At 43.4% G+C, this 27,138-nt stretch overlaps 1 protein-coding gene and 1 long non-coding RNA gene across 15 annotated transcripts in view; both read right to left on the reverse strand.

The window, feature by feature from the left end:
* RBFOX1 (RNA binding fox-1 homolog 1) overlaps positions 1 to 27,138 on the reverse strand; it is a 2,487,135-nt gene that overhangs the window by 342,671 nt on the left and 2,117,326 nt on the right. The gene's annotated exons all lie outside the window — the stretch shown is intronic.
* LOC126944804 (uncharacterized) overlaps positions 1 to 27,138 on the reverse strand; it is a 42,774-nt gene that overhangs the window by 8,979 nt on the left and 6,657 nt on the right. The window contains exon 1 of the long non-coding RNA XR_007722188.1: positions 1 to 27,138. This exon is cut by the window's right edge and continues 6,657 nt beyond it. This is a non-coding gene — a long non-coding RNA (uncharacterized LOC126944804).

The raw sequence follows: 27,138 nt of genomic DNA on the forward strand, positions 1-27,138 counted from the left end.
CTAGGACTTCTTCCTCTGTTGCAGGTTCATTGTGTTAAAAAGAAGAAAGATTCACCAAACTTCTCATTCCATAAAAAATGAATGAAACCTCCTAGATCATTAGAGTGCACTTTCTGTGTCGCTTAATCTGAAGATAACTGTCTGGCTTGCTTTTCTCGCCATTAATTCCCTAAACTGTAGAAGGACATACACTCCAATTTTTTAAAAGTGAATTAAGACTAAGAGTGTTTTGAGATCTCCATGAAAACTTTTTAAGCATATAAAGACTGTGTGAATGATGCTGGTTTTCTGGTAATACGTAAACTTTAAAATATGGGTCTTTTTGAGATAAATAGGGAAAGAAAACCCAAAATGGATAGACTATCCAACGCTAATTTGAAAATACTTATGGCCTGTCTTTTTTTTTTTTTTTTTTTTTTTGAGACAGTCTCACTCTGTGGCTCAGGATGGAGTGCAGTGGTAGGATCTCGGCTCACTGCAACCTCTGCCTCCTGGGTTCAAGTGATCCTCCTGCCTCAGCCTCCTGAGCATCTGGGACTACTGGTGTGTGCCACCATGTCCAGCTAATTTCTGTATTTTTAGTAGAGATGGGGTTTCGCCACATTGGCCAGGCGAGTTTCAAGCCCCTAACCTCAGCTGATCCACCATCCTCGGCTTCCCAAAGTGCTGGGATTACAGGCATAAGACACCATGCCTGGCTCTCTGAGTAAAGATTATAAACTGGTGACCCTTAGGCTAATGATGTGTTTGATCTGTGTGTGTGTGTGTGTGTGCACGTGCATGTGTGCACGTGCTCATGCACACATATATATGCATATATGTATCATCATAATGAATATCCTCACAGAAATCTGGATTTTTAGTTTCTTTTGAAATATCAGAAAATCTGACAATGCAGAGCCTGTACTATTGCAGAGAAAAAACAAAATGACTGCGGCTAAGGAGAAGCTGCCTCCTTTAGATAGAACATATGGGATGGGACATTTGTTCTCTGTTTCTCCACTATTCCCATCGAACTGACTGATGCACATATACAGAATTTTGTGAGCATCAGAGTCTGGAGTTAGAGGCTATGGCAAGCTGATTAGATCTCCATCTCTTCCATTAACTCCAGAATGCATACCTGGAATAGATGCTTCATGATGATATAGGCAGAGCGTCACTCCTCTTTCCTAAGAGGCCACATACGCATTTCTGTGGCAAACAACAGAGCCCAAATCAAACACATGCCTAAGGATTTGTCAGGGAATCCATCGAAGAGAGAGGGACCAGAGGAAGACTGCCCAAAGTGACAGATTTACACCTGATTCTGTGCAGCTGTGCTTGTGACAGGACTTCTTCAGAACCAACATGATGATGACTACAAACCGAACTGCAGTCTTTATCTCAAAACAGCAACTCTCAAATGCACACATTGTGCTGATTTACAGTGTCGTCTTTGCAAACAGTAAGATGGGGGCTGGGGCCTCAGCCATTCCCCAGAATGTCATTGCCAACGCCACCCAGTCCAGGAGAGCATCTTTCCCAACTCACTAAATGGGCTCGCCGGCAGCATTTCATGATTCACTGACACCATAGTGTCTAAGACCAAAAAGAAAAAAAAAAAAAGGTGGGGGGTTGGGGAAAATCAAGCCAGAAAACCCATCTTCAATTCATTTCACACCAGACTTAAAAACACGTCCACCTGACAAAAGTACAATCGATCATTTCAATTCATTTTTAAAAGAGTAAACACGCTCAAAATTAAATGATTTGGGGGGATGAAAAATAAGGACATCCAAAAAGCTCTATGTGCTTTCTTCTTCATATTCTAATTCTTTCATGTGTCTCTGCCTGATGTCTCCTAATGTACTTTCACTGGAATCCCATTTTTGATCTTTAATCCCTTTATGTGTTTTTCTGTGCTTACTCTTGAACGCCTTTGTGGCTGCCATAATTGGGTCTCTGGCACCATTTTAATAGGGCTTAGCACAATGCAGGCTTGACAAATTTCATCTAAGTGGAAAAAAAAAAAAAAAGAAAACTATCAATATCATCAGAGAAACTGACCAGAGTTTCAAATACATTGCAACAAATATATCAACTACGACACAAGCCGACTAAGGCAGCCTCCTAAGGTTGGACCAGGGAGGAATGACAGAAATCATCTCAGGCTGTGCCTCAACAGCCTGTCTGCCCTGGAGGGTTTATCAGTTCACAAGTCTGGAGGCAGAAGGCTGGGCCAGATGATTTTTTTCAAGGCCAAACTTGGTTCAGCCATAAATGTCAGGGCCCAGCTTCCCTGGAAACATGCACAGCCTTCGTTTCCTCTCTAGGTGCCATGCCTTTGTGATTTTCAGCCAGGGAGCTCAACGATCTGGCAATGGCTAAGTGACATTCTCTGACACAGCTCTGCTGGAAACAACGTCGGATTTACAAATGTCCTGGCAATAAGAGAACACGCAATGGCAGCAGACACCAATGGGGTGGCAGCCTGGCTTAAAATCATCCCGGTTTCTCTGGGAAAGGCCTCAATACACATGTTTGAGGGTCAGCTACCACGTCTGTGCCACGTGACCCAGCTCTGTACCTAGGCTATAGCTAGTTGGCTCAGTGATGAGCCCTGGACCTCCGCCAGGCCAATCAAAACCTTCCCTGAGAGTTTCTGACACAGAGTCTTTCTGTTTTGATATCAGAGGATGAGTCTTCTCACCTATCTTCTATTAGCAGTCATATTTCCCACCATGTGCCACCATTAAGGATAACTATTGGCAGCCGTATTTCCCACCATGTGCAGGAAGCTAGTTTGTGGAAATGAAACTGACACAAAGAAAGGAGACAAAGACGTAGAGTCTTCGGGTATTAATATTTTCCCTGGGTCCCAGCCACCCCGGCTGTAGTCACATAAGAGATACCTGTATCTTCCCTGTTGAGTCATCACTTTGCATCCATTGACTTCAGTTGTGTTTACATCTCTTACTAAAACAGGGTTTCTCTATCTCTGCACTCTTGATATTTTGGGTGCCATAATTCTGTACTGTGGGAAGTGAAGTGCCTTTACTGTACCCTGCCATCTTACTGTTTGCAAAGACGATGCTGTAAATCAGCACAAAGTTCTGTGCCTCGGCACATGTTTAGCAACCTCCGTGGCCTCTATCCCGTCGATGTCAGCAGCATCACCCCACACAACTGAGACAAGCAAAAATGTCTTCACACATTTCCAAATGTTCCCTGTGGGGGAAAAAAATCACTTCTTCTTGAGAATCACTGCATTAAAAGAATTTTAATGCAGCAATTCAACATTAATAACCAACAAGGTTCTTTTGTACCACCTGGCTATGGCTATGGTTTGGTGCATGGATTGAGACTATAAAAAAAGGTAAGTCCCCATTTAGATTCTCAGTCTCGGATATACTCTAAATTCTTCCTTGAGACAAAATATCTGGCAAGGTCCTTCACGTATATTTATTACCCCGTTGAGTGTATCATCTGTTTCTCTGGTTTCTGGTGACATTTATGTCTCACAAAGATGTTTATGGTTACGAAGAGGAAAAAAAAGTCTCTCATGCTCATGATACTGGTCTTCAAACCCTATCCATCATGAGGTTGTATATGTTTTGTACTGGGATGGATAGATGGATAGACCATTGATAGATGATTGATAGACGACGGACGGATGGACGGATGGATGGATGGATGGACGGATAGATAGATGATTGATTGATTGATTGATAGATAGATAGATAGATAGATAGATAGATAGATAGATTCCCCAAAAGAATCATTCTGATCACTGTAGGTCTCAACAATGTATCAATAGTCAGAGTGCTTGGCATCTAATTGACATATTCAGTAGTATCCAGTAAACCTTCCTAACAGCATCTTGATATCCTTTACAGAAATTGTCTGTTCCTTGTTAGTGAGCAGAAAAACAAGTATGTTGCCCTCACAATGGGAGCTCTAAAGATTTCTTCCGACTTCTTCCAACAGATTACCTTAGAGAGAGAACGCAACCAGCAAGTATTCCCTGCCCTGGGACTCCAAATTTTAACCAGAGAGATTTGGTGATAGAAAAAGTGACTAGAGGATGATTCAAATGGAAGAAAAGGCATCCACTCTACAACCAGCCTCTAATGGCTGAATAATTCTCTTCTGGGATCCAGGTTTTTTTTTTTTTTTTTTTTTTTTTCAGTCTTCCTGATTTCATATGAGCTACTCAATATCCTCCCAATAAATGCTCTCCCTTGCCAAAGATAGTCCAAGTAGATTTCTAGTACTTAAAACTCAGCAACCCAACCTGATACTGTTAATAATGGTCAAATGAAATGTTAAACATGCACAAAAAAACGCTAGCATCTCAAGATCTATGAATTAGCACCATAATATAGTCATTTTTTTTCCTATTAAAAAGGACAAATTCAATAACCTACATTTAATTCCGAGGCCCTTTCTCCATTGTAATTGCAAGATAAACAGATCTCATACTTCAAAGGGCTCCGTCTTTCCTGGCAGCCAAGTGCTTAGAAGATGGGAAAGCCGCTAGCCTGGCACATCCCAAGGTACTGATGTAACAGACAAGAGCTCATCAGACGTAAGCTGAGCTGTTGTGGACTCCTGAACCCCACCATTACCAACAGACAGGGAGAGATGGATTCCTAATCTTTAAAATGCTTTGAAAAGATGTGAACTTTAATAGGACTTGGGAGTCCCAAAGCTGACTGGTTGTTCTACTTTTCCATCACACCTACAAATACAATCTTGCTTTGTCTTCCTGTTCAAAAATATTTCCCCTCAAATGTCCTCTTTTCCTCACCATAACATACCAGGAAGGCCATACGCCTCTTCCCACTTCTGCTGAAGTGCCAACAATGAAGCCCAGAAGCCAACATGTGCTAACCAGCCCCGTCCCTCCCCCTCCACCCAGATAATAAACATCAAGAAGGCTGAAGGGAGATTCTGGGCACTTATTCTCGGCCCCTGAAACCAAAACACAGCTACTCAAACGTCTATAGAAGAATCATTAAATGCTCCATAAAATGTACTTAGCCGTAAGCAAAAAGGTTTTGTCCTCCAACAAAACAACTTAAATGGAGCCAACAAAAGCGATCCGATGGCTTTAAGTCCCAGTGTGTTTAAAGGTTCTGTGAACTCATGGTGACCTTTCCCCCAGCTGCTCGGCACACTGCCTTAAAAGCCAGGCGACCCATTTTATGCCAGGCACTTTGCCAGGCTGAGAGGCCCACAAGATCCCAGTCTTTATTTATTTATTTTTTTTCCTTTACTAGCTCCAGGGGTGACCTCGGAGGAAGGATTGAGTCTGGCTCAGACACTGTTCTAAGGGCTCCGTGCTAGCCATTTCATTGGCCGCTCATGGCAAGATAATGGAATTGGCTTTGTTTTACCCCCTTGGACAGAAGAAGTTATTAAGTCTCACCCATTGCAAGTAACACATAGGTAGTTAGATGGCAGACAGGATTTCTCAGCAGCTTGATAGATTTATTTGGAGGATTTCCCCCCCACCAAGTGTCACAGCGGACAAGGAACCCAGACCCCAGGAAGTCAGGATGGAGGCTGACCGCAATCTGCTGTGCAGTTCTGTCCCTGCCAAAGCCTCTAATAATGAAAATAGCAACTACAGCCCCAGCAGTCACAGCCCAAGAGCAGCAGTAACCACCACCATCGGCGCATCCCATTACGCTCAATGATCTGGGCGCCACGCTGGGTGATTTACAGGCCATCCTGCTTAAGCCTCAGGAGACCTTCCATGTGGGTCTCATCCTATTTTTCATAGATTAGGAAACAAAAGCTCAGAGAGGCTAAGTGACTTGTCCAAGGTCACACACTAGTGCAGAGCTGAGTTAGGAATTGACTCCAGCTACATCTGACTCTCACATCTGGGCTCTTAGCTGGTATATTATAAAATACACATGCTGTCTTCTGACCCGCTGCTAAGCCACTTCTCTGGCAGTGAACACTTGAAATGCACACACACACATATACACACACAAACATACACTAACATACACCCAAAACATATATACAAGAACATGCATACACTAACATGCACGTACTAATATACACATGAAATATACACACACTAACACACATACACAAACACAAAAAACATGCACATACTAACATACACACGAAACACACACTACACACAAAACATATACACAAGAACACCCACACACTAATACACACACTAATATACACACAAAATATACACACAGTAACACACATATGCAAACTAACACAAAAAACATACACATACTAACATACACACAAAACATACACTACACACAAAACACATACACAAGAACAGCCACACACTAATACACACACTAACATACACATACACACAAAACATCCACACACTAACATACACACACTAACACACATATGCAAACTAACATGCACAAAAAATACATATACTAAGACATACACAAAATACACATACACACAATCATACACACACTACCACACATACACACACTAACACACACACTAGCATACACACAAAACATACACTAACACACATACACTAACATACACACAAAACATCCACACACTAACATACACACTAACACACGCAAACACACAAAAAACATACACGTACTAACATATACACAAAACACACACACTAACACACATACACACAAAACATATACACACAATCATATACACACTAACACACATACACACACTGGTATACACACGAACATACACACGGTTTGCCTCTCAATGCAGCCTCGAGTCTCTCTGTTTTCGCTTACTTTCACCAGCATGCCTCAAGCTTCTTTGAATCCTCACCCTGCCAGGCCGGAACGTGGCTCAGCCATATCCAAGCATCCTTCCCTGCTGTCTCCCACCTGTTTGGCGTGTGTTTGGTTGCTTTAGTTATCCCTATAAGTAGAAACAAGGCCAGGAGCAGCTGCAAAGGAAATATCCTCCTCTGCCACCTGCCACCCTCGGACTCACCTGGTCTAACCTGGATTTACTCCATTTCATGGACTAGGAGGGTGTCAAGCAGGGGACCAGGTAAACCTCAGTCAAGCAAAAGAAACCGTTCTTTCAAGCTTTGGGGAAGTGCTGCGGCCTCGTTCTTTGATGCAAAATGGTTTTAATCTTCCCCGAGAGCAAACATCTGCTTAATGCAAAGCTTTCTAAGTCAATTTAGGCCTCCTCTAAGTGCTACCTAGAAGCTCCACTGCTATTACAGGCAGGCCCAGTGAGATGGAACAACTACAAAATGTGCAATGACACAAACAGGCCTTCAGAGCCCAGAACCCACACAACACCAAACTGGCTTCACTGAGCAGGTTCATACACAGGTTACGAGCAGAAGCCTGGAAAGAGGGCTGGCAAGTGGAGGAAAGTGGACACTTTCTGTCCCTGGGCCTGTGGTCTTCAACAGTGACTGAAACACCCCCAGCAGGCAGAGTTTGCCAACATCTACCAAGCCACAAAGCCAGCTTCCTGGTTGGGTTGATTCCTGTTCATTCTTTCTAATCATGGCATACAGAGGTTGAGGACTCAGGTTGCCTTTGGAAGGAAAGAAGGAAAATTCATACCCGGTGGATCAGACTCTCCAAGGACAGGGATACATTCAGGGACTCTAAATAGATACTCGAAGATGTCAAGGTGACCTGGGAAATCTCTGGGAGGCAAGGCTGGAATGTACAAGCCTAATTAACGGCACTGTGTGAAGAAAGAGAAAGTGAAAAGGAGACTTGGCCAACACGGGTAGGAAAAACGAGATCCCAGTGTGTGGGACATTGGCTGTGTGTCGACAGCATTATCCAGAGAAGATTTACAACAGATCCCAGGGACACAGGCGCTCCAAGCAAGGGAGAGGAATTCTGTATCATGGAGAGGGATCATTCCTTTGGCCTTGTTGTGGCCTGCAGGAAACGTCCTTTCAAACAACTCACTTCCCTAGGCACCTGCTTGGTCCTCAGGCAACACATTACCTTCCTGGGCTTTCTGATATCAGGAAGGTTGTAGCTAGGATGGGTTATGTGCATTTTTCAAGAATTAGTAAAGGCTTCTCCCATTCTCCCTAATATTCACACATGTGCACACACACATCATACATACAAGCACACTGTAGACCACTTCATTTATTTTAGCCACATATGAAGCAGCAGAGCCACCATTACTCATCTTCTCAGGGTCACTGTTTTCAGTAGACCACAGTTTGACTAACATGTGACACATTTTGACTCTATTCTAAGAATTCTAGGCCACTGGGGAAAATAGGATATTTCTAGGTTTATTAAATGTAATTACAACATAATGCCATGCTATATATAGCATGTGACATGTAGAATGCATGTGGTGTATTAAATAATATACACACGAGATAAAGTTCCATCCATCTGTCTTTTGGTTGAATTCCATTTTCATCATAGGGGGAGGGAATATTTAAGTTGTCTCATCTATAGAAAGACTATATAGTATAATAAAAAGTGATTTTCCATAGTGGTAATTTAAAAAAAAAATTCTTTTTAACACAGAGTCTCGCTCTGTCACCCAGGCTGGAGTGCAGTGGCACAATCTTGGCTCACTGCAAGCTCCACTTCCCAGGTTCATGCCATTCTCCTGCCTCAGCCTCCCCAGCAGCTGGGACTACAGGTGCATGTCTCCACGCCCAGCTAATTTTTTGTATTTTTAGTAGGGACGGGGTTTCACCGTGTTAGCCAGGATGGTCTCCATCTCCTGACCTTGTGATCCACCTGCCTCAGCCTCCCAAAGTGCTGGGATTATAGGTGTGAGCCACCGCGCCCGGCCCAGAGTGATTAAATTTGAGGTTCAGCACAACATCCTTGACATTGCTGATGGAGAGACGTGCTGTAGACAGCAAGGCATTGTGGACAGAGGACGCAAACAGAGGTTTAACGCAAGAGCCCCAAATCGGGACGCAAGGATGGGTACTTCAGATGATTCACAGCCAAGTGACTAATTCCCACCAACTTACTGCTCCCTTCCTGAGCAACCTTATATATCAAGATCCATAGGGAGTAGTAATAAGCATTTAGTTATTTAATGAAGGCAAATTATTTTCCCTAGTACCACACATACAAACACACACAAACACACCTGGAGGCACACACATACACAGACATACATGCAATTCGGTGGCATATAACAGGTGCTTACTATGTGATAAACATTTTACATATGCTATGTAGCTACATGCTACATACAGCTATATACTATTTTACATATCCTGTGACAGTTCATTTCCTTCTCACAATAGTCCCTCTGAGAGGTCAGGGTCAGAAACCAAGGCTCAGTTCAGAGAGGTTCTGAGACATGCCAGAGGTCACACAGCATTTGCACAGATGACTTGGAATTAGACTCAAAGCCAGTATGTTTAACTAACCCACAGTTTTCTGTACCTCCTTAGATGGTTGTGCTGTAGCTGACAATTCCCAAGTGAGTCAAGGTTGAAGGAAGGTGGAGGCAGCAAAGAACTTAACTAATCTTAGATTTTTTTCATTCCAAAAACATCATTAATCTAACTTTCTATTAAAAGGAGAAATGTTTTACTTTATGGATCTGAAATTCCAAGTCTTAGAGAGTCAAGGGAAGAATGGTCTCATTGTCTCATGTCTTGTCCTTAGAAAATTAGCTCTCTCTTGCCATGTAGATAGGTCATCGTACACACATATAACCTTCCTTCTCTCTGCTACTTTCTGGGCCTTGTCACATAAACATTGCTATACCACCTACCACCTGTGACTACTCTACTTCTATAAAAAGTACCTAAGAGACTGGGCACAGTGGCTCACGCCTGTAATCCCAGCACTTTGGGAGGCCGAGGTGGGTGGATCACCTGAAGCCAGGAGTTTGAGACCTGCCTGGCCAACATGGTGAAACCCTGTCTCTACAAAAAATGCACACATTAGCTGGGCATGATGGCAGACTCCTGTAATTCCAGCTACTAGGGAGGCTGAGGCAAGAGAATTGCTCGAACCCGGGAGGTGGAGGTTGCAGTGAGCTGAGATTGCGCCACTGCACTCTAGCCTGGGCGACAGAGTAAGACATCTCAAAAAACAAAAAACAGTCTTAATTTTCCTTGAATAAAACATAGGAGCTGCTTAGAGAATTATTTATCATTACTTATTAAACAATTTGCAAATTATTTGCTCTGATGCCACTGTCACCTGCCCCTTTTGGTGGCACGGCCACCCTCTTTGTCACGGTTTATTTGCAGCAGAGGCTGACTTGGTTATGTATTCTTTCAAAGGTTTATCAACCCTCTCAGGACAGTTTCTGCATATCCAATAGGATGATAACAGATACACAATTTATTTTCTGGAGTGAGTTATGAAAGTTAATCAATAAGAAGTGGAAGTCTTGTAAAGTACCTATCGAAGATCAGCCTATTCAATGTTCTGCTTCTACAAGGCTGGTTCGAGCTGAGGTCTCAGGCTGCACTATTCATTAGCCCACATGCGAGATAATGTGATTCTCAGGCAGATGAACGTAGCCCTCCCTAATAAGACAGAGACTGTAAAAAGTAAAAAACAGCAACTCCTTCTCTCAGAGAAGAAAAAAATTAAAGAGGAACCAAAACTAGACTGAGGAAATATCTTCCATGAATGGAAAAGAAGCCTTAGAGGAGAGTAGCAAAGTAAGGAAGGGGAGAAGCAGCAATGGTGGACTCTTCAAAAATTATTTAAAATAAAGAGTTAAAGCACCTCTTGGTCATAAGAAGCACATCCAATGGCCTGCTCTCCTCTGAGCCCGGCCAGGGCAAGAAAAGCGACATTGCAACCAAGACTGAATAAAAGTCCTGTGCAAGAGACTGAAAATGGCTCAGAAACAAGGCTCGGTTCAGAGTCCAGGAACATGGGTGAAATGCACATATAGGGCTCAAAACGTATGCAGCAGAACAAGGTGAGTAAGTAGGAAAAGAGGTGGAGTCAGGTGGATTTCATTTCTTCAAACAGCAGCAAGCAGGAGATTTGTAGGGCAAAAAGGTGAGGCCAAAGAAAGTGGAAAAATCCTGGATGGTTCCCCTGCAATGCATCCACCTCACCACCACTCTCCTCTCCGTTAGGCTCAATCAATGCTTCTGATTCATTGGCATCTTTTGTTTTCATCATCAGTTTCTCTAAAAATATTTTTGTAGTGAAAAATGGGAGTATCATGATGATAACCACGAACCTTCTCACCCATAGGACTGATATCCATCCAGAAGATTTTTTTTTCTGTTTCTCCTGCCGACTCTACTCAGGATGATTTCAAAACTGCATGTATGCATGCAGAATTCAAAATGCTTGTGTTCCTACATGCTAGCCCCAACACCTTGAGCACACAGTTTCCACTCCCATCTCTGGCCATGACACGACTGGACCAAACTGGTTTACCTTGATGCAGAATGTTCCAAGGCAGATAGATACCTCGATTCCTGAGCCTAAAAGCTTTCTGCTGGTGTGAAATTGCCAAGCACAGAGGGGCCCTCAGCATTCACGCACAGAAGAGAAACTAGAGGCAACAAGACTTGGTCTCGATCTTCTGTCCCCTGCATCAACCTTGCTAGAGGTTCTCACCATGCTTTGGTTATAAGCTGTGACCCAGATACTGAAGGCAAAAGACTATGCATTGTTCTAAGTCCACTAAACCTGGCTCCAAACCCTTCCTTCCATCACTGGAAAAGGCACTGCAGAACCCACGTGAGTGTCCTTGTTTTAAGAAAACTGTTAACACTTCTTTAATGCATTTGTCTTATTTGAAAAGCAAAGTATTCATACACTTCAGAACTTCAAACACCCTTAACGTAAAGCTTACCGAATACACCAAATTGTGCTGCTGCCCTGCTTAAAACTTTCCAGCAGCTTCTCATGACACCTCTATAAAAGTCCAAACTCATTATCATGCTGTGCAGGGCCCTGCCTCAACTGGCCCCCCACCTACCACCTGACATCATTTCCTGCAGGCTCCTCCTTCATCACAAGGCCCTGGCCATCCTGGCTTCTTTTGAACACTCTCCAATCACTTTCTTCTCAGTGGGATGCTCCTTCTTGCATTCAGTTCTTTTCTTTAGCGTACATGCTCAGAGAGGCCTTACCTGACTATCCTCTCTGTGATGGGCCCTCTGTGTCTTGAGGCATCCCTCTTATTTCAGTCTTTTATTTCTTAGATCTATAACGATGATGCCTGTGTGGGCCTCCATCCTGCCCATTAGAATCTAAGCCCGGCAAAACAGGGTCCTTGGCTCACTATTCAGTGCTGTATTCTCAGTGCCTAGAACTCTGCCTAGCATTGAATCAATGCCTCATAGTTATGTGATGAATAAAGGATTGGATGAACATATTGACCTTATAAATGATAACAATGCATCAATCAATGCATTGGAGCACCAGGCCTTGGAGACATGCAGCCCCATTAGAGAGAACTCGTTGGACCTTGATTCTTCATTTTTCAAACCAATAAGGTACAGTGCATGAGCCGTATTTACCCAAGTAAATACCCTCTCTCAGTGAAAGAAAATATGCTTTTTGGCCTTGACCTCATTTTGCCTCCAGCAGAATGCCTTTGGCTGTCAGCAGCTAGAAGCCTGAGCAGAGCAGGTGGAGGGAGCTGCAAATGACCCTGAAGGTTGAAAGGAAAAGAAATTATCACCCAACAGATTGGCAAAAACTTAAAAGATTGATGATGTCCAGTTTGAGCACAGATGCAAGGAAACTGGTCCATCATACCTTTTTTTTGTGTAAGAATTGGCAAAGCCGTTTGCTGAAGGGCAAATAAGTTGTTGTATTACTGTTTATAGAATTGTATGCCATCACAATATAGAATGACAGAGTGGACCTGTACAGACTGACATGGGGAGATGGCCAAAACATGCTGTTAGATAAATAAAAGCAATGTGCAAAACTATGTGGGTGGTGGGATCCCACTTTCTTAACATACATGCATGGTGTCCGTGTACACATACCTATGCATGTAATTACATAGGAAAAGTATGGGAGGGTTTCAGACTCACACTCCAAACCATTAGCAGGTGTTGTCTCTGGGTGGGAGGTAGAACAGGAGAAGGGGGGCAGTAAGCAGACCCACAAACTTCACTCTGCTTTCTGGCTTATTTCTTGAAATTGTCCTGGGAAAACACAGTCACGACATTACAACGTTAAAAGTAAAATTTCTCAGAGACTATGACAGAGGGACTCTGAATTGCTGGCTGAGACCTGGGATGGAATTTGTGGAAAAAGTGGAGGTTAAAAGGATGAGGAGCACAAAGCCAACTGATGTGGAGTCAAATCCAGGTCTCCCAATGCCCCGGGACTTGAGCAAGTGACATCTCTGATGCTCAGTTTTCTCACATTCAAAGCTTGGGTGATAGCAGTAGCTACCTGCTAGAGTTTGGCGAGGATTAACTAAGACCTTATGCGTTAAATGCTTAGCACACTGTCTGGTACAGGGCAAGTACAAATGTTAACTATTAATTTTTATTATTATAATCATTATTTGTCATGTTTCAGCATTCATATGTGCTGAAATGAGGGAAAGGAGAGCAAAGAGACCACAACACAGCAATACAGTTAATTTAACCTTTTAGCGTAGAGTTGTCCAATAGAACTTATGGCAATAAAATAAATGTTCTATATCACACTGTCCAGTACAACCAACACAAACCACATGTAGCTCTTGGGCACTGAAAATGTCAATGGCACAGTTTTGAAGGCTATTTAATTTTAATTAATTTAAGTAGAGACACATGACTAGTGGCCGTCATATCGCACAGCACATTTCCAGAGACTGCTATCTTCCCCAGCTAAAATATCCCCATTCTCTCCTAATAATCATTGCTAACAAAAATTGGCACCAGTAATAGTGCTTAAAATTGAATGAAATCCTAAGCATTTCACATCATTGGTGGCCTTTGAAAGGCTGAATTTAGAAGGTTTTAGGAAGTAGTTTTTTTTCCAAGCTCATTCAGCTTTTCTGGCTGCTTGAAGGACAGTCTCAGCTGGTGCTAGGCCATGTTTAACAACACCTCTCTAATACTTTGCAACTTCTGTTTTATTTCCTGAGAGAAAACAGGCCTCGGACACAGCAAACACCTTCAACAAACACAGGTAATAGAAAGAATTTGATGACATTGCTTTGTTTTCAACATATTTTTTGAAATAAAAATTCATATTCCACAAAATTCACACTTTAAAATAAACAATTCGGGCCAGGCATGGTGGCTTACACCTGTAATCACAGCCGTCTGAGAGGCCAAGGCGGGCAGATCACCTGAGATCAGGAGTTCAAGACCAGTCTGGTCAAAGTGGTGAAACCCTGTCTCTACTAAAACTATAAAAATTAGCTGTGCATGGTGGCAGATCCTGTAATCCCAGATACTCAGGAGGCTGAGGCAGGAGAATCGCTTGAACCTGGGAGGTAGAGATGGCAGTGAGCCAAGATCATGCCACTGCACTCCAGCCTGGGTGACAGAGCGAGAGTCTGTCGCAAAAAAATAATAATAATAAAGTAAAATATACAATTCAGTGTTATTGAACATATTCACAAACTGTACAACTATCACTATTATGTATGAAAGTGGTGATAGTTGTACAATTCTAGAACATTCCAGATAATTCCAGAACATTTTCATCACGTTAAAAAGGAAATCCATATCCTTAAAAGAATCACTTCCCATACCCTCTCCCCTCAGCCCTTAGCAATCATTAATCTACTTTACGCTACTATAGGTTTGCTTATGCTGAACATTTCATATAAATAGAATCATACAATATGTAGTCCTTTGTGTCTGACTTCACTCATTTAGTATAATATTCTCAAGGTTCATCCACACTATGGTATGTAATACATCATTTCACTTTATAGCTGAACATATCCCATTGTATGCTATACCACCTTGTGTTCATCCATTTCTTAGATGATGGACATTTAGCCTGTTTCCATGCTTTGCTTATTATGAATAATGCTATTATAAACACTGGTACACACGTTTTTGTGTAGACATATGTTTTTAATTATCTTGAACATATACCTAGGAGCAGAATTGCTGGGTCATAATAACTCTGTGTAAATTTTTAATAAAAATACTAAACTATTTTTTCTAACTAGCTGCAAAATTTTACATTCCTGCCAGCAACGTATGTGAATTCCAATTTCTCCACATCTTTGCTGACACTTCTTGCTATCTATCTTTTTTATTATAGCCATTCTAGTTAGGGTCATCAATGCATTTGTAATAGATACCATTTATTTATGGCTAGTGATGGTGAATGTCCAGTTAAATTAGAGATGAAAAGTGTGGTTTTGTGAACCAATTTAGGCTATAAAAACTGAATCAATTCAAAGAAAATATTAACTATAGTAGTGGTGCTAAAACCTTTAGGTAACTGGTCAAAGGTACGGCTTTGGGGTTCCATTATGTAACCTATGCACAAACCTGTAACCTGAAGCCCTATGGAAAAGTGGTGTGGGCTGGATGCAGTGGCTCATACTTGTGGTCCCAGCACTTTGGGAGGTCAAGACAAGCAGATCACCGGAGCCTAGCAGTTCGAGACCAGCCTAGGCAACATGGTGAAATCCCATCTCCACAAAAAATACAGCTGGTCATGGTGGCATGCTCCTATAGACCCAGTTACTTGGGAGGCTGAGGTGGGAGGATCACCTGAACCCGAGAGGTAGAAGCTGCAGTGAGCCGTGATTGCATCACTGCACTCCAGCTTTGGGGCCAGAATGAGACTCTGTCTCAAAATAATAGTAACAATAATAATTTGCTCATTAATACACAGAGGCTAAGGGGCAGATCCAGGACAAGAGGGCATTCTTCAGAATCCCTGCACCAGGATTCTTTCTAGAATTGCATGGGAAATATAGCGAGTTTCTGCAGGCAAGGCCAGGATGACTCTCTTCCTGCAGAATGGCTGCAAAGGGTTTGGACACAAAAGGCCCTACAGCAACAGGACTGACCAAACAGCAGTGATGGGCAGCCCGAAGTAAGCGTTTAGTGGTGGCGGATTCTCATCCATTCCACATCTTCAGGTGACATTAACCTGAGTAAGGGAATGGCTACGCATTCCCAGAACAGCACACTACTCTGTCCAAGATGGGGAAATGCAACTTCTGGAAATAGGATATAGAGCCTCAATTCTCTTCTACTTGGTCATCAGGCCCAGAGTGGAAGGACAGGGCCAGTTGTTTGTGCCCTGGTGAAAGACATGTGCCAAGATTTAGGTTACACTGCACTGCAGTATCCAGTTCACCCCTTGGGAAAGGCTGAAAAATGTTTTCCACCCCAAAGCTGCAAAGCTGCCATGCTGTGAAGCCACGGCTGTTTCTGGAGCAGAGATCCTTAAGTATGTTTCTGCCATGGGGTGCTTTGACAATCCAGTGGAAATGATACACCCCGCAATTGCAAGACCATATGCCTACAGCGTGACATATAATTTACGGGGAAATTCTCAGCCACCCCAAGTCAAGAACTGTGCCCACAAATCACTCTGCAGGAGCCCCTCCTTCCTTTTCAGCTCCAAAGAATGGCATCAAAGTCCCTCGTGCGGGTCACTGTGGGCTTTTCCTGGGGTTGGAAACTCCTTGGCAGCAGATCAGAAAGACAGCTGCTGACAGCTGAAAATTTCCTGCCTGGGCCTGAAGATTGAGAGGTAGAATGTGTGTTTCCATGGCACTCCCAGAAACAGGTGGCCCCTAAACTCTGGAAAAGCACATTCCTTGTACCACAGTAAGTCAGCTGCTCCCTGTGGACATGGGTATTTAGGGCATGAGAGAGTAAAGTACCGGGTGTCTCTAAGACAAACCCAGGAAGCGAAGAAAAGAGAAGAAGTGAGCTAATGGATGAAAAATTTCAAGACAATACAGGATGTGAGCTCGGGGGCAGAGTATCACAATCCACCTCACCATCATTAACGGTTTCTTCCCTCTTACATTATTTTCTTCATAGCACTCGCTTTCATCTGTAATTAATCAGTTATATACATTATGGTAGTTATTCTTTGTTTTGTCTCTTTTCCCTACAAGAACATAAATGTCACTAAAGAAAGCATCATACTGGTTGTCTTCACCAGTACCATGCACACTAGCTGTCCTCTCTGTTTCCCATCTTGTCCCACTAAAGATTATTTGTCCATCCTCCACCCACTTTCCAGAGGAATCTTTTAACATGATACAATCAGATCATAGTGTTCTCCTACTTGAAATTCTGCAGGGGTTTGCCATTGCTCTTAGATCAAAATCTAAACTCCCTGCAATGCCCTACAAGGTGGAATGGGACCTGGCTACTGACTGCACACCTGACTGTGTTTTTCATCTTCCCCCTTTACCCACTATGTCCCGGCCATACTGACCATCCGGTAATTTTGCAGACATATCAATTTCATTCCATCTCAGGACTTTTGATTATTTCCTCCCCTTAGAACTCTTTCCCAGGACTGTACACAGCTGGCTCCTACTTGTCAATCAGATCTGAGCTCTAATTCCTCTTTCAACTATCTAAAATAACCCTTTCAGTCACTAGTATGTAACCAATTTTTTTTTTTTTTTTTTTTTGAAGATGGAATTTGGCTCTGTCACCCAGGCTGGAGTACAGTGGCCTGATCTCGGCTCACTGCAAACCTCTGCCTCCCAAGTTCAAGTGATTGTCCCACCTCAGTCACCCAAGGAAATGGGACCACAGGCATGTAGCACCATGCCAGCTAATTTTTGTACGTTTCAGTAGAAATGGTGTTTCACCATGTTGCCCAGGCTGGTCTCGAACTCCTGACCTCAAGTGACCCACCCACCTCGGCCTCCCAGAGTGTTGGGATTACAGACGCGAGCCACCGTGCCTGGCCCATAACCTATTTTATTTTTTTCCTAGCCGTTAACAGCATTTGATGTTCTCCTGGTTACTTGTCTGCTTTATTTTTTCCTGTTAATAGGATATAAGTGATTTTACTCACACCTGCAACTGTATTGTCTAGCACACACTGAATGTTGAGCAAATATTTACTAAATCGGTGAGCACATATTGAAACCAAGCCATAGCCATCTGACTTTCTGAACCCACCCCTCCTCGGCCTCTCAAGTGGAAGTGGTATGTCACCATCCTCATTTTGATTCTGAGGGTCAGCTATCAAGATGGAAAGAGAGGAGTATTAACTGGTAAGCTACTGATTGGAAAAAAAGATATCTTTTAAATTTTCTGTGCACATTCTGACAAGGACTGGCTGGCAGACCTCATCCTAATGCCATTGGCAAGCCCGATCCGTGACTTCTTTCTCCAATCTACAAAGGAAAAATGTTATACTTTGAGGACTTAGGGGAATTAGGAGGAGGATTTAGTTTTTAAGAGAGAAAGCGAAGTCATTTAAATTGAAAACTGATCTTGCGCCTTAGACATGCGTTTGGTTTGAGAGAAGGAGTGATGAGAGCTGACAAGGCAAGTCTGGTCTGTCTCCCGGTCTCCGCTTGTGATAGAAGGTTGCCAGGAAGACAACTTGATCTCTTGAGCTGCTTGGTTTTTAACCCAAGTTTTCATCCTAAAATGAGCATGAACTTCAGTGGGTCTCTAGGAGATGGTTTTGTGTTCTGAGAATCATAGGGGCACCCACACCTCCATCGTAGTCATGAAATTTTTATTTTCCTCAAAAAGAAGCACATTTTTCAATGTCCCCATTTCAAGAAATTTACAAGAAAATCTGAAAGCAGAAGCCACCCACTCACCTGGTTGACTGGAGCCGACCAATCTCTGCCTCTCCCTTGTGTAATTCTTTTTTTCTTTTTGAGATGGAATCTCGCTGCTGTGTCACCGAGGCTGGAGTGCAGTGGTATAATCGTGGCTCACTGAAACCTCCGCCTTGAGGGTTCAAGGAATTCTCCTGCCTCAGCTTCCCAAGGGACTGGGATTACAGGCACGTGCCACCACCCCTGGCTAATTTTTGCATTTTTAGTAGAGATGGAGATTCATCCTGTTGGCCAGGGTGGTCTCGAACTCCTGACCTCAGGTCATCTGCCAGCCTCAGCCTCCCAAAGTGCTGGGATTATAGGCATGAGCCACTGCGCCCGGCCTCTTGTGTAATTCTCTAATTCATGGGATTCTTTGGCTATTTTCTCTTCTTTGTCCCTATCTTCTTTTCCCAACTGACTTAAGTAATGTCATTTTTTTGGTCATCTATTTACTTAGGATATCATATACTACCTTGTCATGGCAGAAGGAAAGGGATAAGAGCAAAGGGGCATGAGGAGAGGACATGGAATATGCTTTTTGTTTAAGATACCACCTTAGTCTTTAAGAACCTAACAGAAAATAGTCATAAGGTTAAAAAAAAAGTCACTGATTTTATTTTAAAAGGTGTTGCTATTAAAAACCCAACTGCTTGCAAGTTTTACAAATCTTTGTGAATAAAATGAGAGTAGATGAAAATTATTTAAGGAAGAAAATATATGTACCACAAAGAAATCCAGGATACATACAGAGCGGTTTAAAGTAGTCATTTTGGAGTAGTGGATTGTGGTTTATGTGTCTATGTGGTATATGCATATATCTCTGTATGTTTGTTTGTGCTTCTGGTTTCTGAAAACTTAGGTTTACCCCACATTAATTTTATGGTAAGAAAAGTAAGCAACAATTTTTTTAAACAGTTTGGCAAAGTGAATTTTCTGTTAAACAGAAGTCAAAGGAGGCAACAACAAGCTTCAATCGAAAACCCAATCAACTGGCTGCTCGTTAAGACCGGTGCCAAGGTGGGCCTTGCTTTCTACAAACAGAGAGCTCTGTATGAAAGGCACTAGTGTGACTGAGGGTCAGTCACAGGATGGGGTGCACTGAAGGCTATCAATACACCCTGCAAGACACCTATCTCAGCATGGCTAACAGCTCACAACCATCTACATCCTACTCCCGCTTTCCCAGGACTACTCCGCAATACTTGAATGGGCTCCAAATACATGGGGGACTGGGGCATAGTTCACTGATGTGAAGATTGAGACACACAATAGGTTGGGTCCATCAGATCCTAGCTGAGAATGCGAAAGTTGAATGAAGACTTGCAGAGGCTGATGGTCCCTGTAGCTGAGTCACAGTGGTGCGGCAGCCTAGAGCGGGGTTTTCCAGCCTCAGCATGATGGATAATTCTGGATCATGCTGGATAATTCCAGGTGTCCTCTTGATATGGTTTGGTTGTGTCCTCACCCAAGTCTCATCTTGAATTGTAACTCCCACAAGTCCCACGTGTCACAGGAGGAACCTGGTGGGAAATGTTTGAATTTGGGGTGCAGGTCTTTCCTGTGCTGTTCTCATGATAATGAACAAGTCTCATGAAACCTGATGATGTTAAAAACAAGAGTTTCCCTGCACAAGCTCTCTTTGCCTGCTGTCATCCATGTAAAACATGTCTTTTACCTTCTGCCATGATTGTGAGGGCTCCCCAGCCACCTGGAACTGTAAGTCCAATAAGCCTCTCTCATTTGCAGATTGCTCAGTCTCACGTATGTCTTCCTCAGCAATGTGAAAAGAGATCAATGCACCTATGCATCGTAGGATGACAGCAGCAACCACCATCCACTTACGACAACCACAACCTGTGTCCAGATATTGCCAAATGTCCTTACCAGCCAAAAATCACCCCTGGTTGAGGACCACTCACCTGCAAAAAAAAGTCCATAAATTCTGCCTGCTGAGACCCCTAGGCCAGCCCTACCTCTTGTACTTTCCTTGGCTTGACTTCCTTCTTTTTCTTTTGAGTCCGAGAGTTTCTGTTTATTCACCTGTTCATGCACTACACCTCAAAATATAGTAAACATATAAACGTTGCCCCTCTCATTTTTTTGAAGCTAGGCAGGATTGAGTTCTGCTCCTTCAGCCAAAGGGATCTTAACAAAAACACACATTCAAGAATCATCTTTGGTTTCTTGAGATTCAAAATGGTGGAGATCCTCAACCCACATGATCTTATGGGTCTCATGAACCTTATGGGTCTTCAGTAAACCCACAAGAAACCCAACAGTTATCAATCAGAGATAAGAGATAAGTTGGCATCAACTTGTCTCTGATGTCAGGGCAGATCTGAAGACAAAGGCTTGAATGAAGCAATGCCCCTGGGCCACGTCGGACACACACACCATGATGTGTCAGCAACAAGACGTCTATAGAGTAAACCAGGATGGCAGAGGAGCATTCTACTCAGGTAGGTAGTGGCTTGGTAACATCTGTGCTTGGGAGTTTAGAACCAATGCTAACATGGGAGGAAGGTGGGAAACCAGAAAGCAGAGACATCATCAAACGCGTGTCTTGTCTATTCCCAGGAAGGAACTGTACAAAATGCTCCTTAATGAAGCTCTGACTTGCTAGAACCAAATACCAAAGAAAATACACATGCAGACAGCGTCTCTAACCCAAACCCCACAACTGTTTGGACAGATAAGAATCCCATATGCTCTGCACTATCCTTAGTAATGAAAGGCTTTTTATCTGTCCCCAGACGGCTCCATCACCAGCAGCAAGTGGAGGCTCTGGTCCCTTACAGTGTAGACAGGGACAGGACTCGGCGGCTGATGACTGGCGTTCTGTATGATGGGTGAACACATCCAACATCTGCTGGGCGCCCACACAAATCTTAGGCCCTCTGGCAAGCCGTGCCAAGTCCCTCTGCTAAGTCACAGTGGGAACTGTCTGCCAAAACACCAGGTGTGAAACAAAACCCAGCTCATTAGAATCCTTAAGCCCCCACCCGAATTCATGGAAAATGCTACAGGCAAATACAGGGCTGCCCGAACAGCCTTATTAAGATGGTCATCGGACGGTCCATGTCAATTTCACATGTTCTGTCAAAACCTCCCCGAGAGCAGGCACCTCCGTGTTTACACTGCTCGCCAGAACAAACGCAGAGCTGGAGAGGGAGAAATAACACACCACCACAGTAACAATAGAAGACATCGCTTGCAAGCTGTCTGCGGCCCCGGGAGTAACTGACATGTTTGACAGAGAATATGTGTTGGTAACGTTGCTTGATTTGTGTTTAAACGGAAAACAGAAAGTGTATTTCCAGGTTTCAACACTGATAACCAAAAAAAAAAAAAAAAAGTCTTGTAAATAGAGCCACAAGACCCAGTCCCAGCAGTGCCCTTCCTCGGGCTTTGTCACCACACAACCCCCGGGCTTGATCTTCTCCACGCAAAGCCAGGCTTCCATGGGGAACAAGGCCTCCTGACAGCCTGCTGCGAGATAGTGGGGGAAAAACGGATCAGAAATGACAGCGGCACAATATCACGTTAGCCTTCTGCTCAGAGTAGGTTGTGTGGGCAAGAGTCATGGCCATTCCCCCATGGGGGATGGGGAGACAACAGACACCAAAGCTTTGCAGAATTGTGTGATCCGTGGGAGGAGAGGCTCTGGAGCCAGGTGCCTGGCTGGTCTGCCTTTCCCTAGCCCTAAGAATGAGGGCAAATTGTTCCACTTTGCTGAGCCTCAGTTTCCTTTTAAAATAAGCCTGGCCAGGATGTTTCAAAGTGTTAGATATTGTTTAGGAAAAAATCCCCAATGGACTAACTTGTCGTAGTATCAATGGTAGAAACATTAATTATCATTTATATCATATATAATCATTACTATGTAACTATTATTATGCAATATTACATAATGATATATGTCATATAATCATTATATATAATTATCTTGTAACTATGTCGCATTTTGCAATTAGATATTTATAACTATGTATTACATAAAATATATATTATTGCATATATTATTGAAATATATATTGCATTATATCTTATGTATAATGTATAATATAATAAAAAATAATCATGTAACAATTATTATTCCTATCAGTTTTGGTAAGCCCTGACTACATTGGATTTACTATTATAAGTACTTAGGGAGTATTAATTCATTTGATCCTCAGAAATGACTGATATTATCCCTGTCCTACAGATGAGTACAGCAAAGCTTTAATTTAGACACTTTTAACATGGGCCATTTTACCAAAGAGAAAACTGCAGTTCAGAGTGGCTTAGGAATTTAAAAAAAAAAAAAAAAAATAGGCAAAGCTGAGATTCTAACCCAGGGAGCCTGGCTCAAGGGCTCACACTCTTAGCCAATAGACGGTATGGGCTCCCCTGTACAGAAAACACTCAAGATTTCTACTATTATATAATTGCATTGGTGTTGGTTGTGGTGGTATTGCAGTATGCTTGGAAATAAACTTGCAAATACGTTTATTGAGGACTTTCTATGTGCCAGGTGCTATGTTATGGACTTTACATGATTTGCTTCCTTTAACAACCACCCAAAGAGGGTGACTACTGCCCAGAAGGGAAAAACTGTGCCAAGGTCACACAGGTAGCAAACGGCATCCAAGGTCACAGAGGTGGAGCCCTCAATGGCTACAGCAGATGAACCAGGCAGTCTGCTCCAGAGCCTACACCCTACACCATACCACCTCCTGTCTGCCTGTTTTTCCCTCCCTAAGATATATTACTTCAATTAGATATGACAGGTGAAACCCCTCACACACAGCCTGATATATAGTAAATGCCTAAAAACAGCAGCTGCTGTTGTTATTATAACAAAATCTGAAAAGCCCCAGTTGGCATTTTCTTCCAAGAAAATGACGGAAGTATGAATTTATGCTGCTGTCTGCTCAGAGGGCAGCTCCTCTAGCCCTTTTAAACCTCAACAAAGCCCTTGTACTGTTCATCAATACCAGCTCCCAAATCCTGCTGCTGGTCAGACTCTCATCCCTCTGATCCCGCCCACCGTCACTCTGATGCAGACGTTCTGGAGCCCCATGCTCCAACCCTTGCTTGTACGCTGATCCATAGCGGCTTTGGGGGAATGCCTGGATGCAGCAGGACCTCAATGTCACTCAGAGCTGCAATTTCCCCCCTAAGGCTTCCCATAAGCTGCCCAGTGTCAGCTGGTACTCACACATCCTCCCTGCCACCGGGCACTGACAGATGGGAGCTATTCTTATTATTTAACATTTATTAAGCGCCCACAGTGTGCCAGGAGCTGCATGGAACAAGGGTGTGGGTGGTCCTAAAGAGTCTGTCCCCAGAAGGCTATAGCCACATGGAAGGGAGGGGACAGGCCTCTCTTCCCCCTACAAAGCCCACCCTCCCCCTCCTGCAACCCAGCTCCAGTTCCAGTCCCAGTATGTTCTGGACAAAGATTTGGGCAAGGATTCAACATGATCGAAACCGATGAACGCTCCTTCACGTGTGTCTTGTAATTAACTTCTGACTCTACTGAGAATGGCAAGGCCCCCCGATGCAACCTCTGAGGACAGACACTGGGACTTAGTCATTCCAATTATGCAGGCTATTGGCTTAGGGAGTGGGGAGAGGATGGTGGCTTTTATACCACCATGTGGAAAGAGGATGGTGGTTTCACACCACCCAGAGCCACAGGCCAAGATGTCAAACTCCATGGTGGCATCTCTCCCTCTCTTTCACCATCTCCCCAATTGTATCTCTACACTGTCCACCCAGGCCAAACACATGTGTCCTTGCTTACCAGGAATCTCCACCAAGAGAGGGAGCAGAGAAATGTAAGCATTCTCCTCTGTCAACCTAGAGCATCTCGATTTATCAAAATGAACATTCAATAACTCCAGAAATCATGAACAAACCAAGACAGCACTCCTGGCAATCAGTTGTGGGGTTGGTACAATGAGCTGATTCTCAAATCAATGGCTCCCTTCTGCAGTGGATGTGACCATCCCCGCGGACAGGTTGAAACCATGGGCACTCAGAGAGCTGAAGCCCCGCATCACACAGGAGCCAGGATGCCAACTCAGATGGGTCTGAGTGGGAAGCCCAGCCCTAGGCATTATGTCTTGCTGCCCTAATGACACCATGACTACACTGCAAAGGCCTTGTGAGTAGAGTGTACTTGGTATTACTCTGATTTTACAGATGAGGAAGTGGAGGTTCAGAGAGGTCAAGCAACTTACCCACAGTCACTCAGAGAAAGTAATGGCCAGACTCAGGTTTCCTTGTTGCAAACCCTGTCCTTTTCAAACTGAACTGTGCTGCCTCAAGAAATAAGAAGAAATCACACTTCAGAGACCAGCTCCTGAGAACAATGTGGAATGCACAAGTGATCCCCCTCCTCACTGCAATTCTCCCCTCCTCTAGGTGTCAATGCAGATTAAAGAGAAGAAGAGAAGGAAAGGTCAAGCGCCACCTTCTCCCACAGCAGTGGGTGTGTTGAACTCCATTACTTTACTCTAAGTTGGATGCAAGGTGGGAAGGGGGCTGGGGGCAGGAACTCCTGCTGTCATCTTCCCACCTCAAAAAGAAACAAACAAACAAACAAAAACCATTGTTCTCTGAAATGTACCAGGAACTCCGTCATTTGGAGAATCTCTCTGTAGGAAGCCATCTTCTTTGGACTGTGCATAAACCTGTCTGGAGTGTCAGACCACGGACAGCAATAAAGACGTCATATTGAGTCGGTCAGTAGGGTGGAAACTCAAGAGTTCTACCTTCAAACGGTTGCGCTTAACCTCTGACTCTACTGTGAACGGCATGGCCCCCTACGCAACCTCTGAGGACAGAAACTGGGACTTGATCATCCCAATACCTCCAGAGCTTACAAGAGAACAGTCAGGAAACTTGTGATTGATAAATCATTATCTTGATAAATGAATGAGTTTCATGGAGTCTTTGCCTCCTAGTTTTATAAGGCTGAAGAGCTCAATCTAGACAGTGACCATTGCTGAGTCTAATGGTCTCAGTTGCCCAGAGGAAAAGACCTTCAGAGTATTGAGTTCAATGTTTCTGGGCATCTCTTAGGGCTCAGCAGTGAATCAAGTGAGCATGCTGGCTCCTTGCAAGCTGGTGGGATGTGTGTGTGAGAGGTCTATCTTTAGACAGGGGAAAAACATAAATAGGGGTGAGTATCTCCATCATAAATCACCCAGGAAAAGCACTTACCCAAAACAACCTTTAAAAGACAGGGAGGGGACTCTGCTCCACCATCAAAAGCTCAGATTGCCGAACACCAAAGCAGCAGCAGAGAGTGTGAAATCCGTAGGTCTTCCAACCCTCCCTGCCCTGTGCCAACGTATTATAAAAAGCATAGTTGCTGATATAGCATGCCTTTAAAATGATCAAAATGACAGATGGCTGCTGTAGCAAGATACCCTTTTTATAGGACTGATATTAATCAGAAGAGATTGACAGTGTCCCCTTAATCTCTTAATTTTAAAAAGTACATTTGTATAAAACGGAACGGGACAGGTCGCTAGCATCTCCAAGTGCTTCGGAGTGATGGGAGGTCTACCTCATGCCAAAGTTAATAACTGGAAGGCTCTGTTTGCTCTTTTTAATGTATTTATTTATGCATCACTGATGTAAAGAGAAGTGGTGTGGCTGCATGGATCATGAATCTGAGAAACACCATCTTGCGTTGGTTATTGTGTTGTTCGATGTCTTGGTTGGACTGTCTTGACTTCTCTAGGTTGTGACTTACTAGTCTGTAAAAAGAGTGGGAATATCCCAAATACACAGGAGTGGAAGACATGACTGCAATTAGTGCAAGTGAGGAGACATCAGGTAAAACAGTCATCCCTGCCTTTAGCAAATCTGATCCTGAATGGAGAAGCCAAGTGAAGTGGAAGGCAATAAAACTACCTAGGAAATATGATCAATGTCAACAAGTGATTAAGATAATTAAAACCAGAAACCTACCCCTTGCTCCCCAGGGGATGGTGTGTGCAACGTTTGGGGGAGAAAGCACAGGTTTGAATGTCTGTGACAGCCTTAACTATAATTGTTGTTGATAAGAAGAACCTAGATTTTGCTTATCCACCAACACATTTTGGTAACAAAATCTGGCACATTTTGGTCCCTGATCTGGCCTCCACTGACAGTCTATGCAGTTTCCTTGGGGCTGACCCTGCCCTCTGGCTCTCAAGTGCGCAACAAGAGCTGAGATGATTGGTTTGGAGATGGGCATGGACTACAAGATCAGCCAATGAGACTGCAATCTGGAATTCTTGCTGGAATTGTTGGGAAGAGAAATTCTAAAAGGAGATGAGATGTAAGCTTGGAGTTGCCAAGAACCATCTTTTCCACCACTTGGACATGGAGTGCTTATGAATGAAGCTCAAGTAGAGATAACCACTGTGGAGAGATGGAGAGTGACAGCCCTTGAGTTGACAGAGTCCCTGAATTCAATAG

Source organism: Macaca thibetana, chromosome 20 (genome assembly GCF_024542745.1).
Source record: "Macaca thibetana thibetana isolate TM-01 chromosome 20, ASM2454274v1, whole genome shotgun sequence".
NCBI lineage: Eukaryota > Metazoa > Chordata > Mammalia > Primates > Cercopithecidae > Macaca > Macaca thibetana.